Genomic DNA, 20,332 nt, shown 5'->3' on the forward strand with positions numbered 1-20,332 from the left:
TAACAATCTACCTGACACGACGATGAATCTGAAGAAACAAGTTTTCGTTTAAAACTGACTCGTAACAATGATTTAGACGCAACTGTCAGTTTGAATTTTTAATTCATTTAATTTACATCGAGTGTTAAAACGAAAAGTTGTAGTGGTACGAAGCTTTAAACGAAGATGTTCCACAGACAGTTATACAGGCGGTATTTTTATCTGGCGTGCAGAATCACGTAACGAATCGATTAAACGCGTTACGAAGTGAATCTGCATCCCGAAAAAGATACGTCGACAACTTAATATAAAGTGACACAACGTGTCCACTGTGCTATACGAAATAATAGAAAGTATCTGCTATGCACACAAATACGATCGATCTTTAAATGATAATTTCAAACCTTTCAGTCACAAATTATTTAACTATTTGCCTTCCATTGTATAATAAATAAGCAATTCATAAAAATATACAAAAATCGCTTACGAATCAATAAAATAAAACATTCTCGTAATCCTACGATTAGCTTTTGATAAAAACTACTTAGTCTACTCAGCTTTAGATTACTCCTACTATCGTTAGTCCTCAACTATCCCATTAAATTGTTGCATACTAAATATCGTTTCGTTAAAATACAGTATAAAAGTATCACAGTTTCCTTAATTTTTAATCAAAGTAGAATTTCCGAATTAACACACTTCACAATGTATCTTCTTATGTCTATGCTTTAAAAATATTCCTTTATGCTATGTTTCAAAAATCGTCGTGTCTTTTACGCGGGTTTTAAAATCTCTAAAACAAGATCCCGTACGAATATTCTTTATAATATTGCTACTACTGCTACTATAGGAACAAAAGGAGTAAGAAGCATATCAAAGAAAATGAAAATTAATTCGTCGAGACATCGTTTCTCCAAATAATCTAATCGCAAGAAAATCGATACAATTGTTGGATCTCTCAACAAGAAAGTAACATCGAGTATATCGTGGAACCGGAGAAAGACATTAACGGAGTTTCTCGTTGAATAAACGTGTTGTCGCAGCCCGGTCGCGAAAAAAGGTACAAAGAAAACGATTATTATGATAGCCGGAAGGTTCGATCGAGTAAATAGCAGCAAACAAACTTATCGTGAAATCATGATTCGCGATCGTGTTTTGCACATAATAGCCGTCATAGCCGGCATACGACACTGAAAATAACGCGGAAAACCGCATGTAGAAACCACTGGCCGGCCAACTGTGTATTGTCTGACAAATATAGTCGCGGCCATAGGACGCTGCACTTATATATTTACATATCATTCGCGTCGATCGCATTGTACGATACGTAGGCCACGGTGTTCGATGTTAATTTATAGCCGTTGATTTTATGATCGGCCAGTAGCAACTGGAAGCAAAAGAATTTCTAATCCGGTCGACTAGTTACGCGTGCATGCAAACAGACGAGCGATATTTATTTTGATTAAACGTTATATAGATAACGAAACAGATTTACTCAGCTAGCAAGTTTCATAAATCGTAGAATCACGAGGTCACTGGCATTATTAGCCAAATGTGTCATTTATTACCTGGACAGTCAAAATTCCAGGGAATATTAATTACTACTAGACTACGGACCCTTCTGCGTTTGTAAGAATTTTAAAAACGACAAAAGTGGTAGAGTTAGGGTAGAATGCAGTTAATGCATTCGACGCATTTTATAATATTCAGTACGCAAATTTTCAAAGCAATTCAGAGCAATTATAGATCACGTCTTTTTAATTACTAGATTGTTCGTTATAGGTCGTTGTTCTTTTCAAGTACTTTATATGGAAGTACGCTCTTCTAAGCACTAAATGACATCGGAATCAGTAAAGATAGATATTTTACAATAGATATTTTTTATTTATTTGTAGATATTTTATAATAGAATATGATATAATGGGAATCAGTATCGGTCGAAATAATCGCGTGAACTATCGCGTTTTTTTCTTTTCCTTGAGCCTTGAACCACCGGTGAGGTTCGTGCATCGGATCCGATTCACGGTTTTAATTAAAATCACTGAAAAAGGAAAAGGTGAACGCTGACGTATGACGTCCGATGGAAACGAATAGCGTGCGTCGGTGACAGGCTATGGGACAGAATGGCGGCGCTTATCAATCGAAAAAATCAGATGCATCGAATTAAAAAAGGGATTGAAAGCTCGTGAAATCTGATGACACAGCCATTAGTCACGGTCCTTCCGAGAGGCATTAGCTCGGGCCTTGTTACACATCGAGCAAATTTTGGAAAGGTTCGACCGGTTCCAAGAGCGAAACATAAGCTCATACGTTCTGACGGCAATCGCATAAGTGTATCGCGTGTGGGTGTACACGTGCTGACACACAACTACACGAATATAGAGAAATACACGTACGAGAAAACACGAACGCGAGCTATCTAGGCTGAACCTTTCGAGGTTGACTTCTTGAGACACTGGAGCGGAAACACGAGACGTATAGCATGGGCTCCACGAGGCGAGTTAATCCCTTGAGACAACTGGGAGCCACGGTGTGGAATGGGAATACCAAGGGAAACTGGTGGTGTATTCTCATTCGCTACTCGACAATGTTATTATTACGCTCCCTCGTCCGCATTACGCGGATAATTTATGTCGGTCTTTACGTATAGCGTAACGCGCGCAACTTGTCCTTTTCACGTGTATATGCGCATCCATGCGCGTAATAAATGCATATAATACTCACCCATCGTTGTAATCATTCAGTCGCGTGATAAACACTCGGATGTTTCGCCAACCGCCATTCCCTGCGTGTCTCTTCTCTTTCTTCCACGTGCATCCGGGAGAACATCTTGAAATCATTCGCATTAGATTCGCATTATAATCCTGCGTCGTTTCGCTAACTCGATACTAAGTTCTGTTCGCGTCCACTATACTCTCCGAAACGAATTCATCTTGTCCGGAAGGCACTCTGAAATTTTATATTGCAAAGGAAGGAAGTGAGTAATCATTGCGGAGAAGGAAGGTGAAATTTCGTAGAAGAGAGGAATATTTGCGAAAAGGCGGGATAGAAAAATTTATTGTTATTCGAGTCCTTATTCCGCGTTTACCTATCATTACCCGAAATCATGTATGTACCACTACTACAAGTACGGATAATTAAAATTTTTCAAGCGTAACTCACCCGTGAAACGAGCCCTTTTCATCTTTTCGTTTATTATCCATACTCTCTTTGATTTACTTCGCACGAGCGAATTTATTCTAACTTGCTCCGCCATGGCATTTATACGTAACACGCGTCTATTTGCGAACGCCACGATAATTCTTATACGGGGAGCAGTCGCTGACTGGCACCACGCGATATTATTTCATGTGTTTAGGCGTCAACAGGATCGTAAATAGCTACGTAGGACGTATATACCAGCCCTTGTTTACATCAACTGTGCGTTTACCGCGAATCGAGCTATGAGAATCGACGATTCTCCCTTTCCACTTATTTCTCCATCTTTGTATTATATTATACAACAACACGGGAAATACGTTTCATATTACGGTAAGTCTCAACGCGAACAAAAGATCGCTACTACTTCCGTATAACGTGATTCAGAAAATAACAATGACAGTGAAATATATGTTTGTTTCGAGAATATGTAATATTTAAAGAAACATTTGCAAATGTACTGAAATAAAAAATGATGTACGTTAATAATGGTTTATATCTTCCTCTAAGTTAAGGGATTTTTAACGATAAAAAGTTTTTATAAAACTTATAAAATTAGCAGAATTATCAGAGCATGCGTTAAGTAGCTTCAAATTAATTTAACTCAAATCTGACTGCGACTTAAAAATACCAGTTAAATTTTGATTCATGTTAGATTGATCGAAAGATCTTATAATCTCAATTTAAGAACTCAAAATATATCTAGCAAAAGGTTTCTTATTTCCCAAGAGATTCTGAATTATTCATTCTATTAGAAGTTTCTCACCGTTAAAGATTCAAAATACATCTACCAAAAATTTCATTTTCTCAAAGATCCTCGATTTTCCATTCCAAATTAGATCCTCACTCTAATAAAATTGCACGTTCCAAAATCCCTGTTCTCAAAAGTCCGCTTCTAATAATAAAAAGAAAAAAAAGAAAAAAACGTCACCTCTAGAAATAAATCATCCGGAATAAGTAAACAATAGAAGCAACAAAAATTGCATTTGCTCTCCAAATTCGCATGATTCATTGATTCGCGGAAATTCAAAGTACAATTATTGAATGACGACCCACTCAAATCAAGGGTTAAGTATCCCATTAACCCAAGGTTGCAAGTCGCAACAAAGCGTTTTCAAACGCGATCCACGGAGATCGAGGCAATTTCTTAACAGTTCGTTGCGAATATTCCATTCTACAAAGTATCCACTGCAACCAATCATGGATAAATTAGAGGTGACTCGATAAACAATTTAGAATCGAGGCAAACGACTTTTCCAGCGAAAAGCGCGCGTTTCTCAGCCGATCCTCCATCTGGCAAGAACCGCGAGAGCTAACCGGTGCTTTTCGTAGCCGTATAATTCGCCCGTGTTGAATGTAAATTTATCCCCCCCCCTTCCTCCCTAGGGGTTATACTGTCCTCGTCTACGGCTCTGTGCTCGCGTGACTATGACCACGGCCACGAGCGAATTTATACTGAAACCACCAAAACGTGACAACGAGCGGGAAACGTTGTTGACGACTGGTCGTGGAGGAGGGCAACCGGGGAAAGAGACGAGTCTTAAATTCACATTAAACATTCATCGGGATAGAGCTCGCTGACAGCAGGCCGATGGAACGGAGATACGGGCATTCCTGATCGAGCTAATGCGATACTGAAAACTGGTCGAGGTCTTTCGAGCTCTGTCGGACTTTTTCTTTTGTTCGGCTTCCCTCTAACCTCGAACGCTTGTTTTCACGTGACTCGATCAAAAAATTCTTTTCGTTCGTGGAGAATAAAAACCAAACTCGTTAAAAATATATTTATTTCATTATAAGCTGCCTGACTTTCGCGAACACGTACGCTCCTGTGTTATCACTTTTTCTACGGACTAAAAACGGGGATAAAATGTAAATGGTAGAACAGGGTAGCTTTTCGCAGAACTGTACCAACGTTGTTAGTTGAAATTTTACGAGTTATCAGTGCTAACAAATTCTTTTACATAAGAGTGATGAGTTTGCTATTACAATGAAATTCTATAAATTTCCTATTGGATATAAAGTTATGGGCATCTTTTGTTTAAGCACTAAGTTTGGTTCTGCAACTTATCCCAACGAATATATAATTGTAGACCTTACTGAGTAATAATGGAAAAGTGGAAACTACGATTTATCATTTGTAAATTCACTGTTCAAAAATATTCAACTTCACGAGGTGGATAGAAACAGGTACTTGGTAGTTTTGGAGTATTTAAATTTAAGGCATCTTTAAACAACAAGATATAAAAAAATTGCTCTGAAATTACCCTACAAATACAAGCGTCTCTTTGTTGTACAGAATATTTGAAAACTGGTTAGCGAGAAAAAGAATCGAATAAAGATCCAGAAAGACACGCGATATTATGAAATTTTCGGGCCAACAATTTAGGAAGAACTGTAAAGGGTAGGAAATATTTTACGGAGAAATGGAAATTGAAGTACCGACTGAATAGAGGTCTTCCTCTGGAATACTGGTATTAAAAACTGGCATCCCTTCGTGAATTTATCTACGCACGATGTCCGCCGCGTGTAATTGATACAAACCGATGTTTCAACAAAAATACCAAATAGCTAGCAATCCCTTTGGATACCTGCATGATTGAACATTCGATATCGCTTTCCACTGCTAAAATCACTCGAAATGCAATGTGCATTGATATTTCCATTCGGTTACAAATATTTCTCCGAAATCAAACGTATACATACACGTAAACGTGAAAGTATATCTGCATCAAAAGTATTTTCACAGAACACCTTTCTTTGTCAAATGCTGCGTAAATTTGTGAAGAACGTGATTCTATGCTCGATCTTTTTTGTAAAATATAATTTTTAATCTTTCACTAAGAAATAATTGTTATAACGATCTCAAGCCTTGAAATCATTACGTAAAATCTATCCTCTAAATAACTGTGATAAAGACACGAAATTTCTGTTTCTATCGCGATTCCTGCATCCCTTTTACGTTTCCTCTTTGTGGCGTAGTGTATCGACCTTAGAATAATTTTATGCTAATAATTTTATATCTCGCCATTCAAAACTTACAATTTATGACGAAATTGGATAAAGGAATCCAATGCTTCATAGAATTACACAGAATTTTACAGGGAAGTGTAATCTGTGTTCAATACTTTCGTTCGTCGGCGTATTTGACACATTGGAAACACGTTCGGCGCGAGAACGGTATAAGAGAGAAGCTTCGTGATAAAAACGTTCCATGGCAACCATCTCGAAATTAAAACCGCGCGTTAGCTTGAAAGCGATTATAAGTACACCTGGAACGTAATAACAGCGATCAACATCTTGAGGGAAAGTAATTCTTGATATGAACGAACGGATAAGAAACGACTCGGTTCATATATTATTCGTAGCCGTAACGTGTTCAGAAACGATCCAACGATGTTGGTAAAGCTCACGTCCATGACGACTGAAGCGTGTAATGATGAGATGTGAGCTATCATAAGAGTGTAATATCAAGGCTCGGATACGTGGCGACAAATATCACGTGCAGCAGACACAAAGAACGCGAGAAAGACGAGCAAAACAGGCCGAACGGTTCAGATGGATAAACTCGTTGCACAGATCGTTTAGCGCATCGCCCGCGGCTTTTTCTGATTGCTTCTCTGCCTTCTTCAGCCGTGATATTATACCGAGCAATTGAATTTCTTACACCCCACTAAGTACTCAACGCTCCCAACCGTTTCCATCCTTCCTCCTCTAGATCATTTCTCTCTCTCTCTCTCTCTCTCTCTCTCTCTCTCTCTCTCTCTCTCTCTCTCTTTCTTTCCCGCTTCTCCCTTTTCCCATACATTGCACCCATTGAATTTAAGCAATCGAAATTTTAGAGCCGCTAGCCAGTGTCGATATCCCGCCACACAAACGAGAATTGGAAGTAATTTCGAGGCCAACCAAAAGAAAATAAAAATCACGACTTAACCTTTAGGTCTTAAGGTCCTCGATCTTATTACGTACCGTCTTTAAAGCCTGATCCACGTGTGCGATCGAGATGTTGCCCGGCTTAACAGCTTGATCTGCGAAAACTGATGAACATGTGGCTGTTACGGTTTTTTTGTACGATTCGAGAGTTTATTGAGAATCTTCCACGAATCTTATTTTTAAATTCTTCTTTCGCATATCTGTACAAGCGAACGAATTATTTCGCCACGATATGTTGTTCATTAGATGAAATGTATCTCAAGTATGTTTTCATTAAAACGTGAAGTATCTTATCCGCGAACTAAATCGTATAATTATGTATACGCAGTACATACATACATACTATATGTTAAACCTGTGTATATAATACAAGTTATTACTCACAGCTGACATCTCATCTGAACTAAAATTTTATTGCTTTCCACATAATAAAAGGAACTGAGAATAGTTCCTGCTCGCGCAAGATTCTTTCGTCCACGATTTAACAGCACGAAAACGTATACTCTTCACCGAGCTAAAAGAACAACTGTTCAAACGTGACACGTACAGCATAATGCCCCGTTATAAAATTGATCCTTTAAATACATCACGGACCGAAGTGTCTCTCCCCTAGAAGCGTTAATCGCGCCTCGAGAATCTCGTATCCCATGGAAGAACGCACAAAAATAGTAACGCTCGTTTTCGTCGGGGACCGTGGCGATGTTTCTTCGTGCTGGAACGCCGACAAATCGCTCGCAACGTGTTGTTAATCGCGCGAAGAGCGGCCGGTTTAAAATTTAGGACCGCTCCAAGAATATCTTATAGTTTTCGAGGTCGTCCCGTTTAATCGTCGTCTCCAGTCTTCTCACGGAAACGATTCTTAATTGGCTCGCGTCAAGAATTCATTCGATAATTGCGAGGAATATCACGATACAACGAAATTTCCAGAAATAAAGTAATCTATAAACGCCAGTTACAATCGAGAACATGAACATCGAGCAAACTCTTTGCTTTTCGATGAGTAGAAGTTATATAAAGAGTTCATAGAAGTTATATAGGGAGTTCGTTGTATAGAGACTTCGTAGAAAATTGAGATAGACGCAAATTTCGGTAAACGTAGGTAACTTAAATATTACTGATAACCGAATTTGGCAAATTACAAGACAAATTACTTAACTCGACTCGTCGAATAACCCTACCTTCTTCTCTCTGAAAATATTCAACTTCACTATATATCTTGATCCTTGCAATTCGTCGCGAGATTCGTTCCAAAAACACGATTCTCAGAGATTGTTTTGAAAATAGAGTTTCAGTCGAAAAAAGGATTTCCGTGGCGCACGTGTGTCACTTCCTTTACTGCTTTTTAATTAGCTTTTTCCTCGAACCTAACGACCGTACCTATAAGCCATCGAGTCTCAGGGTGTACGTCGAAAGTGAGTCCGTAGAATCGTCCCGGAACTATTTTTAAATGCGTTCCCTTGCACAACATGGCGCCTATTTATTTTCCCCGCTAAAAGCAGTCACCTTTCTCTTGACTCGAGCACGTCTGTCATTTCGATCCTCTTTCTCCTTCGTTCTCTCCCCTGTCCCTTTAAGTTCAAGGTAATCGAGCCTCGTGTGTATTTACGCCCGTCTCCGCTATAATTTATTGGTTTGCACTTTTCGGCCAGGGAAACGTTTCACGAGTCGTCGATCCCCCTAGAATCTCCCCTTCTTTTGCTGGTGGCGATCGCTTCTTATTTGAAAACTGGAGCTTTGATGTTCCGGTGTACATCAACACGAACGTCACATGAGCTTACGCAAAGACTGCTATTTTATTAACTGCGACGTTGTGATAACAAACTATGACCAGCGAATGGTTTATTGCTTCCTTCGTTATTAGGTGACTCTTCTTTTGGTGGCTTCTTTGGGAACGTTTCCAGCAAAATAATGTTTATAAAAATTTTGCGAAATATCTCTTCTTCCTTTATCTTTTCCTTTTTTCTTCTTCTTATCTTACTTCCCTCTTTGCATTTGCTCTTTTTCCATTTTTTCTTTGTTCTTTTCCTTTCCTTCTGACCTTCCCTTCCATCCCTGACCTCTCATCGATATTCGCTTTTACATGATAACATCAATAAAATGACGTTTTGACAAACAGTTTGTGACATTTGAACAAAGATCGAATATCCAAATTTTCGTCCAATCTTTTTGAGATATTCCACGTTATATTGCTCCGAATTCTAACTTTATCTCCTATTGTAATTGAACGTACAATAGAAGAATAAAATTGACAGTACGTGATTCGAAATGAACATCCCGTATATCACGGAACATCCTAATACATCCACGTTCTATTATAATTCAATGCATAAGAGAAGAATAAAATTGATAGCACGTGATTCAAAACAAACCGTAAACTTACTACGTGAACCACTGGGAACAGCTTTTAGAAACAATCTAGTTTCGCGCATTCCCGGGTCCTACTGCGTACCTGCAAACTACCCTCTATAAGCGAATGGGGGTTGAAAGTTGAACGCTACACCCGGTGAACTTTCGCGAGTATCAGAAATTCATTTGTCTGACATAAAGTTTCGAATATAATTACTTTCAATTAACGCACGACAAACCTGTAAATTTATCTCGACTCGACTCAATTAGATCCTCGTTAGCAGCCCGCGCCACTCGCTTCGTGCTCGTGTTATCGTATCATTTAACTGAAATAAATTTCACTGAAACATCATTCCTAATCTCGTTCCAACAATTGATTTTACTAATTTAATGTACGTTCGTTTATAATGTATGAACAACACGGATGAAAAAGAATACGGCGAATCACAAGCTCCTTTTTTATAGAAAACCTTAAAATTCAACGTATCGTCGACCAATTTCACGTCATAATTATTTACTTCTTCGTTATTTATTTGATATTTACATTTACAAGAGGTATCTTGTAACTTTTGTATACATTTTTTAATTCATTACAAATTTTACCAATACGCGCAATCATGACAATCATATCTCATTACGATGCTAATGAAATTTTAAAGTGTCTTGTATAATATACAGGGTATATTCATAAAAACTGTCCAAATACTTTTGCGAGCCACTGTGTGTGCACATGTCTCCGTCCCGTGCAAACCTTGACGACAGGTACGATAAGCTTCATCGTCGGTATTTTTAACGAATGATATCACGACTTTTTCCCAACCCACGAAGGGATGGTGATGTTACATTAAAGTTTCACCTACATGAAGAAGCCCCCGATGTTCATCCCTGTTCTGATCGGCTTACCTCGCGTGTTACAACGACGCCTGTATATAATCGAAGACGACCGGAGAAAGTTTTAGATGCAATATGGCTTTCGTCACTGCGGGGAGAGACACGCTGGTTGACAAATGAGAGCCGGTGACGTAGCCTCACGCTACGAAGCCGCTAATTGGATGCGTATTATTAACAAGATGCCGCGAAACGCTTCTCGCTTGTAACTTGTAACAGTACGAGAAGACGGATACGTTCCCCTAATTACCCTGCTGCTTTTACTCGTTAACCGGTGGATGAAGAGCCGCGGTTAAACTGAATCCATTAGCGATAAATCACGCCGCTTCGCCGATAACAATCGGAAACGAACGTCCTTTACGGTTGCACGAATTTATTATCATCGCGATAGGGGCCTCCGATATAGTGGCACCTGTACGCGACGAAACTCGTCCAGACTTTTACTCGTCCAACGCAAACAGCCCGAAGCAGTCTGTGTTTTTAAAAAAGGTCCTCTCTGTATCTATAAAGAATTCTAACGGGTAAATAAATAAATACGTGTGGACTAATTTCTCTTGGAATCGCGATACGGTACGATATATATATATATATATATATATATATCGCTATATATATATATATATATATAGCGAGGTAGGATTATTCGAGACACCTAAAGTTCGATATCTTAAAATTTTATCTTCAACTTTGCGCAGAATACTCAAATTCGTTGTATATTACGAGACACCATTGAACAAGAAGATAACGTTCAAAAATGAAGTAGGATACGCCCGCTATTATTTCATGATAACTGCAACTGAGTGTATTATTTATTGAACAAACCTTTTTCCTTTTGTTAAGTAGAAGTTAGTGCAGTCAATGTTCGTATACGTTACACGTGCACATTTCACTGTTTGCCACACCACTCTGTTTCCAATCTGTTCACAATCTGTTTCCAAACATGGATCGCTTAAAAATTGTTGGTAATCGAATTTAGCGAATTACAAGGCAAATTACTTAGCTTGACTGAAATATCAATCTGACTCAAATTACCCTACTTAAGATGGAACAATGTTCGGCCTCGTCTGTCCGTACAGGAGACTATTATCATCGTGATCGTCCGGAAATGAAGCGATTAATATTGTAAAATCGATAAACCAGAGCGATTCTCGTCGCAACACAGTCGACCGCAAAACGCGCGCTCCAGTATGAAAACGATCGGTGAAATTTTCATGAGACCCTTCGCTATCACGAGGGACACCAACGTAGCTTTCACCAACCCCTTTACTCCTTCTCGTCGAGTAGAAATATGCGCGGGGAATTTTCGCGATTGCGCGCACAGGACCACAGGAGGACCAGGCTTTTGGTCATGCCTAATAAACGTTCGACCATCCCCATCGCGTATTCCTGACATTCCATACGACGAAGTCGAGGGAATTCCCGGATTCCACGTGTTTCCTCCTCTGCCTTTAACTCGGTAACGGTTTCGTGTCTCCAAGAATTGGTTGAAAGAAACGAAAGGAACAGAAACAGAGAGTGAGAGAAAGAAAGAAAGTTGACATCCAGTTCACGGTTAAGGGGAAAGAAGGAAGAAAAAATACGAAACGACGTCGCTAGATTACACACCTTTGGCTCGGCTGCTTGGTTGGGAAGAGGCGTGCGAAGATGGAGACAGAGGGAGGGTTAAAGCACGCCGACAGAAATCGTCTGAAGTCTTCCGACGAGAGGGGCTGATTCGTGTCGGTCATTCAGGGTGTGAAAGTAAAGATAAGGCCTTCGCTGGATTTAACTCGGAGTCGTAAATTTTTACGACAACTACTCCGTGTCAATGTTTCACGAAATTCCTGAACCACCGGGCAAAAAATCAAACGAGCCCATCTCAGAGATTTTCGACGCTTCCAAGACCCTTTTTACAGATTCTTATCAACGAAGATCCGTGATTATCTCGTTTATTATGCAGAACGTCCATCTAATTTTCGCGGCTCTGTCGTCAACGATCGATCGAGAGACGGAGGCATGCGTGACGATAACGATATAACTATAGATTCTTTACGAAGTTGACCGTTAAGAGAGATTGATTGCTAAATTCATAGATTGATGGAAAAAATGTTTTATGAAAATTTTAGTGGCGAGATAACAAAAGTGAATATTTTTTCAAAAAAGAAATAAATATAGGAAATGATACATAGGATCTGTTAAATTAAGCATTACTATTTTCACAAATCAAACATTTTCTCGCTCCTACCAATTTTTCATCTGTGTCTCTATAATTTGACAAGTAAATGACGTGTCTAGATATCGAACGGTAATTTAAAAACTTAGAAATATGCCTATCGAAATTGCAGGAGACGTATATAAGCGAACGAACATTGCCCAATCGAATGGAGACTCATTGACGATGTGGATACGTTAAAAAGGAAGACATTGTATTTGATCCCGATGAAAATCTTATTTTCGACGTGTACCTTTTCTAGTGACCACTGGTAGATTTCGGAGGAGGGATTGCGCCATCTCGTTGCTGGAAATATCAGACCGGCTAGTATTATTGGGCAAGATGAAGTTATTTGGGTTAGGTCGGGTCGGGTTGCGTTATTGTCTGTCCGGCTCGAACTAGCTCACGTAATCATAGAGCAAAGCTCCTGATCCTCCTACTCGCGTATATACGTAAGACGCAAAATGGTACGTTTTCTTGCTCGAGGTGGCTTTTCCTTCTACGGCCGGCTGAAATTGAAAAATGAAATTGATTCTGCCCGGGCCTTTGCAACCCCTGTACACGCTCTTATTAAATCTATTTTCTTCCGGCCTGTATATAGTCGTACAGTTAAAGCGATTAAAGAGCACGCGGTTCTCTAGTTCTCCCATCGAGATATACATAGCAACGATAACGATGATTAACGTATCATTGCCTGGAGATAACAATGGAGTAAAACTTGCGAGCTTCGAGAGAAATTCTATTATGTGGCTTAAAATGTATTATTATATGGCATTTGAACTTTTAGAATTTTTATGGCACGATTGGCTAACAAGTTCGGCGTGCTTTTATAGCGAAACTTTTCGAAATCAAGTTTTATTTCGAAGGAAAAGAAATCATATGAATGTTTGCAAATTTATTTATGCTGTAAGTATATCTTCCGTTCTCCATTTGTTATTGACGAAAAGAATGCCAGAGATAGAATTTACATTATTTCCTTCAAGCAATGATTTTGAATGAAAATAAGCCTAACCATTTAATAAATTACCATTAAATGTTAAATTAATAGCCTACCATTAATTAACCTTAGCTAATGAGATTAACCTATTAATTAGATATCTCTAGTTAATATTCATATATTTCTAGAATGTTTAAACTTCTTTTCTCCCAATATGATATAGACTAGTCTTGTTACACCATTTTATGCTATCAAAATTTACAAAAATACTCCTGCCACGGTAAACTTAGCTGGATTGACGTTACAATTAAAATATGTTTTATCGTGAAAATTAATTTTCAATTTACTCCAACGCTTACTTTATGAAATATAATCACTTGGATGTATTACGTGCTAAATTAAGAAATTTCTCCGAAATCAATCAGTTTCGTGAAAAACTAAATTTATTAGTAAATGAAGCGAATGCAACGATTTCCAGTTGAACAAGATCACAATGCAGAGATCGAATCGCCATAAATAATTCTTACGTTCAAGTAAAAAAAAAAGTGGAATTGCTATACCTAAGAAGCTATTGGTACTCGATCAATCGAGGCGAGAAAGCGAGGTTAATAAGCGACGATCAACGGCAAGATATTCGAGGGCGAGACGCGTCAGGTGTAAAAAATAAAAGAACAACATCGCGGAGAGTCCCCTTTCTGATCGAGCGCGTAAAAAAGCGAGAACACCCGATGCCAGTTACAAAACAGTACCCTTCCTGCAAAACTCGAAACGTCGCGCCGCGACCACCATGAGCATCGTTTAAAAAAGAGGGAACGTCCTGCCGGTGGAACATGGCAACAATTTATTAAGGTATCCTTTTCCAGCGAGGCTGACAAGTCCCGGACAAATTGAGCGTGCGTTAACTCGATGGATGAATACATTCCACTTGATGCGACCGAAGAACTTCAGTGACTCTCAGTCGGCATTAATATGCTGACTACCTCCCCGAGACGTGACTATCGCGAGACAACGGTAAATTAATGAAACGTAACACGATTGCGCTCTTATGATAGATAGGCGTAATTGATGGGAACATTTTGAACGATAAACGATTGAATTATGTCGTGTTCGGATGTAATAATTGGCAGAAAAAGAAAATGAAAGTAACTCACAGTTGGTACTTTTATGAAAATCTTTAAGTAGCAAGTTACGAGTTCGCGTTATCGTAATTAAGACAAAAACGGGAATTTAAAGATTTCAGTTTCACGCATCTTTGCATCGCTTATCGTCGTTGTTAAATTGGGACATTACAGTGGGAAAGTACAGCTGCATTGTTTTCCCAAATGTTTCTATATCTTGATAGTTAGCAATTTTCAATCAAACTTCAGCTGTACCTCAACAATCTTTCTAAATTGAAAATTTTGTCACTTGAACATTTACCTTCAAATCAAATAAATATGACAAATTTATTCTTTCCTTAGAATCATTGAAGATTGCTCTATAAGGACTAATGTTACGTGAACAGTCGTTGATATATTAATAAGCGAAGCATTGACTGAATTTTGCCAGCAGTCTCTGGATATTCGATCAACCGGTCGTAGAAATAACACGAACACACGATAAATTCTGTATCGTTTGGGCAGACTACGATGATTGAAATATAGCCTAAGGATGGTGGGTTTAAGAGTAGGCGCCAGGAAAGTCTCTTTGCACATGTGCGCAGCCAATTCGAACGCGATCGGTGAAAACATCTGTCCTCTAGCATGAGTCAAAAATCGGTAGAGCGCAACGGGCCATATTTATTTCGGTGATTCCCTTTCGACGAGGAGGTTAAAAATTGAATGCCGCCATAAATCATCGTCGATAAGAGAACGAGTTCTTAATGTGCGGACATCACCGCTACCAAGACCCGAAACTTCCTCGTGTCCTTATCCCGCGTACCAACGGAACGATCCAGTCCTCTTCGTTCGCCAGTGTCTTTCTAACCCCTTTTCTGGACCACCTCGTGCCCCCTCAGGTTTCCACCATCCTTCTCTCTCTCTCTCTCTCTCCCTCTCTCTCTCTTTCTCTTTCTGACCGAACCTATCGGTACGTAGAATCTACTACACCTCCTACCCTCGCTCGAACGGCGGTTTGTGTTTCTTATGTATCCTCCGCCGCGAGATCAGATAAAAAAGTCCGGAGGGTGGGAAACGGAGTAGTGGAAAGACCTCGGTTTAGTTTGTCACCATCGTTTAAAGGAGAGTGGGGGAACGTGGCCGGCGAAGGAACCAGCAGGATTTATTGGACTTGTCTTGGAGAAGAATCAAGACTCGTTGTGCTTGCCACGAGACCAGTCCTCCACCAGAAAGCCAATTAAATCGGTCGACAGTCCCAAAAGATTCTGAGTCCCCTGAGCTCCTACATCTCTTCAACTGGCCTACCGTTCTTTACCACCCTTTTCCATCGTCCCCTTTTTCTCTCCTTCCTATCTCTCTTTGCCTCCCGCTTTGACCTTTAATTCTACTCGCGGGCTTCCTTTCTCGCGAACTTAAATCGGACGTCTTATCTCCCGACCCGATACGACATGCCTCGCGACTAATGTCCAGCCAGCCGGCACTGAAGAGGATTTGGTACAGCCGAAAGACGTCCCGGCCGAAGAGAAGGCTGGATAACTGTCCGTATTTTCAGAGAGATTGATCGGTGCCCTGGCAAAAAGAATATCTAACTCTCTCTTTCTCTTTTAGCTGAGAAGGTGGAGTTTCACGGAACAACTGCATTTCGAATACTTCGCGGTCGAAAGAAAATAATGGGGTTCGCCCTAATATCTCGAGAAATATATCTTTATTTTTTTCAACCAGCCGCCGATGAGGTAAATTACTCCAGAACGGAGTTTCTGTTTATGAGGACGGGCCTCTATAGGTCAGAGAGGAATATCGACGTTGTTGTGAACATTCCCGATACTTGATCAACAAGATCGTTTGTGTACGAGGAAGCACTGAGATTTTTCAAGTTTGTACTCGGAGAAGACTAATGATTACTCGCTAATCATATTATAAATCACGCACTGTCCACTGAATATGAATCTTGTATTAAATAGAGTTCATTTATATCAGATCAATAAAACGAAGAATCTTCAGAAAAAAAGGTTACATTAGATTGGCATAACATATTCCCAAGGAAAATCAGACGGATGGAAATAAAGTAGATTAATCCTTTCACTGATAATATCAAGATACACGCGTGACAGACTGCAAGTACCTCGTCACGAATAAGAAATGTATTTCTTAGCATCAGAACTATCGATGAGTAATAAATCATATAGCAGGGGTTAATAACGCGAATGAATCGTTAATATCTTTAACGAAAAGAAAATTTCCAATTGAAGAAGCTTTCTCTTTAAATTCGTACGGACCAAGACTGTCTTCTCGTGGCAGGGTATCAGTATCCCGCCATTAGGCACAAATACCTTTCGAAATCCGTTCCGGGGGACAGGTTCCTCAATTTTTCAGCGGGCAACGGAGCCTCAAAGAGGCAGCCTCTTTTCACGGAACGGTAGACACTTTGCAGAAAGGTGCGTAGATTTTTTTCGCGAGGTCGTTTCGGCACATTCCTTTGCGTAGCGAAAGAGGATGGAATAGGGGCGGTAAGGAGATCGGGGAGGGCTTTGAATGCGAGACCGCGGAATAATTTATATGGAAAGTGAGAGAGACGCTTCTTGAGGAAGCATTGTGCTTGGACTTGAATTAAACATCACCCCCTTGACTGTGAGGTTCTGCCTGTGCCTCTTGGCGATGTCGTGACTAGGAGCTCCGGGATAAAGGGGGATCAATAGGGGCGCCAGGAAGTAGGGCTGCTACTATACAAACTGGCAAGGTATTCCTATGCCTCCAACTACGTATCCCATAGGACGTACCTGCGTAACAAGACAGAAACTACGACTTGGTTTGCTATCAGAGACCGATTTATTGATATTAGGCTCGCCGTTTCCCGCCACGAAACGAGATATACAAGATGTGAAGAAATATCGCCGAACATCAAAACCTCTGTTACGCGTGTATTATTCTCTTAATAAAGATGATGATAATAAGGTTTGAACTTCTATTTTAAGTTTCAATTATCGTATAATATCGCAATATTAACAAATAAACAAAACTGCTCTTACTATTATTTAATAGTAGTTTCGAGAACTCGTTATCTCAATAATGTAATAATCCTCATGAAAACGTTTGACAACTACGATAATTCAGAATAATATTTTCTAACTAGAAATATTACGTAAATGAATCGTTCAGAAGCACTATAATATTAAATAGATTTCCTCAAGCCATTGTCCTCAATTTATCGTACAATTTACTATTTAAAATCAGGCCTAATGAAACCTGTTCAAATTCATTGAACATCAAACAAATTTCGTTCAATTCTCGTCTCCAACGTTAAAACGCACCATTTCTAGTGAGCATAATAAAACTTTAAAACTTTAAAAGCGGCAGGTTTATTGAAATAACAGTAGTAGGCAAATTAAAAAACACTGCAAAAAGATTTACGTCTTTGACTTTTATTACGGTTAGAGCGTACGGCTTGTGCGGTAAATACGATAAAACGGAAGAAATTTCCTCAGGTACGTTCTGTCCTGGCATTCATCGTCGTTGGAAACGAGTCGGTGTATGAAATAAATGCGCTTGATGAACCGACGCATAATGCATTGCACGAGAGATGCATTTTTCACGTTAATAAGAGATAACTTGCGGAGCGCACGTGTTTGATTTGCATTTTACTTTATTCGTCGAAAACTCCTTATCAATTTAAAACGACTCCGTGTTGCGACCACCATCACGAGAACCACTAACCAGCTGGACACTTATCGGTGACCTGAATTACAGCGAATTTATAGTGACGTGCATAAGTCTTTGGTTATAATTCCATTTATAAATTTTAGGGCACTTTTGAAAATTAATTATTTCATTCAAAATCATTAGGAAATTATTAAAATCTGTAAGAATTATTGTCTCGTTTAAAGTAATAACATATGCAATATTATAGTAATAATCTTTATACATTTTTCGCTTAATAAAATTCACATTTTCTTTTTCTTGCCTATATGTGTCACGCTTTTCACGAATATTACATGTGTGCATTTCTGTACGTTCCAATTTTCTATAAATGGACAAAGATGCGTACATGCTAATACCGCATATATTTCTTGTTCGCGGTTCGAAAATCGACAGAAATTTCTCAAATGCCCTACTAAGAAAAAAACAAAACGTGTACAATTTGTCTGCCCAAACAATATTTCTGCACGTCACTGTACATCATATGCCCAACCCTAATAATTATACGTTGTTCAGATGCGATCTTTTTAAAGCTTAAAGGCACGTGGCGATAGCGTAACGGAGACGTCCGTCATATGGCCACCGAAACGTGCGCGCAACTTACGAGAAAATATGCCACGAAATTAGCAAGTACGCGGAACATCGTAAATTCCATCGAGCAACCATCTGCCCAGAGAGTTAAAAACAAGACACAGCTTGGCTGGCTCTTAAATTTCACGTGGCACTCCTTTTCGTACCAACGTGAAAGATAAAGCTGACCGATGGCCGTGCTCTTCGCGTCGCTGCATCTGATTTTTTCGCGTGCTTCGCAAAGGACACTCTCCGCGCTCCCTTTCGCCGTCAGACAACCACCTTTCTAGTGGCGGAAGTACGAGCGTTATCTGCAACGCTTGACCGAGGCCAGACATTTCTCAAACAAAAAAGAAAAGAAATAAACAACGACGCCTGGCTGAAATGAACCGTGTTAGGACATATTCTCTGTCGAGCAGAAGTTTCAAACCATATATCGATGAACCGAACGGAAATTGCTTTATAAATTGCTCCGTAGTTCGTACGTTAGGGGCCTCTCTCAGATTTATGAGACACAAGATTGCATTTTTTCATGGAAAACACAACCAATTCAGTCTACATTACAGTATTTTTTACTTGGAAAACTGCCTCTGTTTTTTATGATTATAGCTCTTATGGGATCTCTGGCTGGATAAACAAATGGCTGGTGTATCCGAAAATATATACCAATTATCATCTGGATTACTCAAAAGGCATACTTATCAACCGTATAAATTGAAACAAGAAAAGAACTAACAATTACAGACACCATTTTTCAAAATTTATCTCGAAGCTTGCGATTGTTTATATTGATTTCTGGTAATAAATAAATTCTTGAAAATAAATAAAAAGAGGCCAGATAACTGGCCGGAACTCTACTGTATTTTCAACAGTATAAAGAGGAGGCAGACATGCTTTCAGAAAGAAATTTGACACACATCTAATAAGTCTAACGAAATATCAATAGCCTACCGATTCTCAAAACTCCAGAAAACATTTGTGAGAGCAGCCAAGGTGTTCACGACCCAAGTGACCGCAGGCAGAATTCTCTCTTTTATGGGCTGTTGTCATCGGCAACCTGTTCAAATACGTCGAAGAAGAAAGTTGACGGAGTGTGACGCGTCCTCGAGGTTCCAGGAAACTAATCCTTGTATTTCAGCGAGGGAAAAAGAGAATCGTGGCTGTGTTTTTGATCGGGCCGCAGTTTCAAGGCGCTTCCGCGGTCGAACGAAAGACCATCCTGAAATAATATTTGAGAGATTCATTGTTGGAGAATCTCTCTTTGATGGAGGCTAACGCGCAGGAACAAATGATCAACAAATATGTATACAAATCACTCGGACGCATTCGGACAAGAACATCCGCAGCTGCCTGGCCCTGTTCCTGCTTCATTTGCATCCAGCTCGTCCGCGGTTTCACGTTGCATTTCCAGCGTTCAGCATCGATTACCAAGGAATTGCTCAGGTGCGACAGAATGGAAATAATAACGAGCAGGTGCCAGCCTAATTAAATTTCGCACCTAAC

General features: G+C 39.5%; 1 long non-coding RNA gene across 2 annotated transcripts in view; it reads right to left on the reverse strand.

Moving 5' to 3' along the window:
* Nucleotides 1–19,878, reverse strand: part of LOC126913955 (uncharacterized) — a 159,227-nt gene extending 139,349 nt beyond the window's left edge. The window contains exons 1-2 of one of the 2 annotated variants that reach the window (XR_007709518.1): nucleotides 19,781–19,878; nucleotides 2,704–2,928 (exon numbers count right to left, since the gene is read on the reverse strand). This is a non-coding gene — a long non-coding RNA (uncharacterized LOC126913955). Of the gene's footprint in view, nucleotides 1–2,703; nucleotides 2,929–3,141; nucleotides 3,576–19,780 lie in introns of those variants that run through there. The other variant, XR_007709517.1, reaches the window with a different exon arrangement.
* Between the last annotated feature and the right edge of the window lie 454 nt (nucleotides 19,879–20,332).

Source organism: Bombus affinis, chromosome 2 (assembly GCF_024516045.1).
Source record: "Bombus affinis isolate iyBomAffi1 chromosome 2, iyBomAffi1.2, whole genome shotgun sequence".
In the NCBI taxonomy this organism is placed as follows: Eukaryota; Metazoa; Arthropoda; class Insecta; order Hymenoptera; family Apidae; genus Bombus; species Bombus affinis.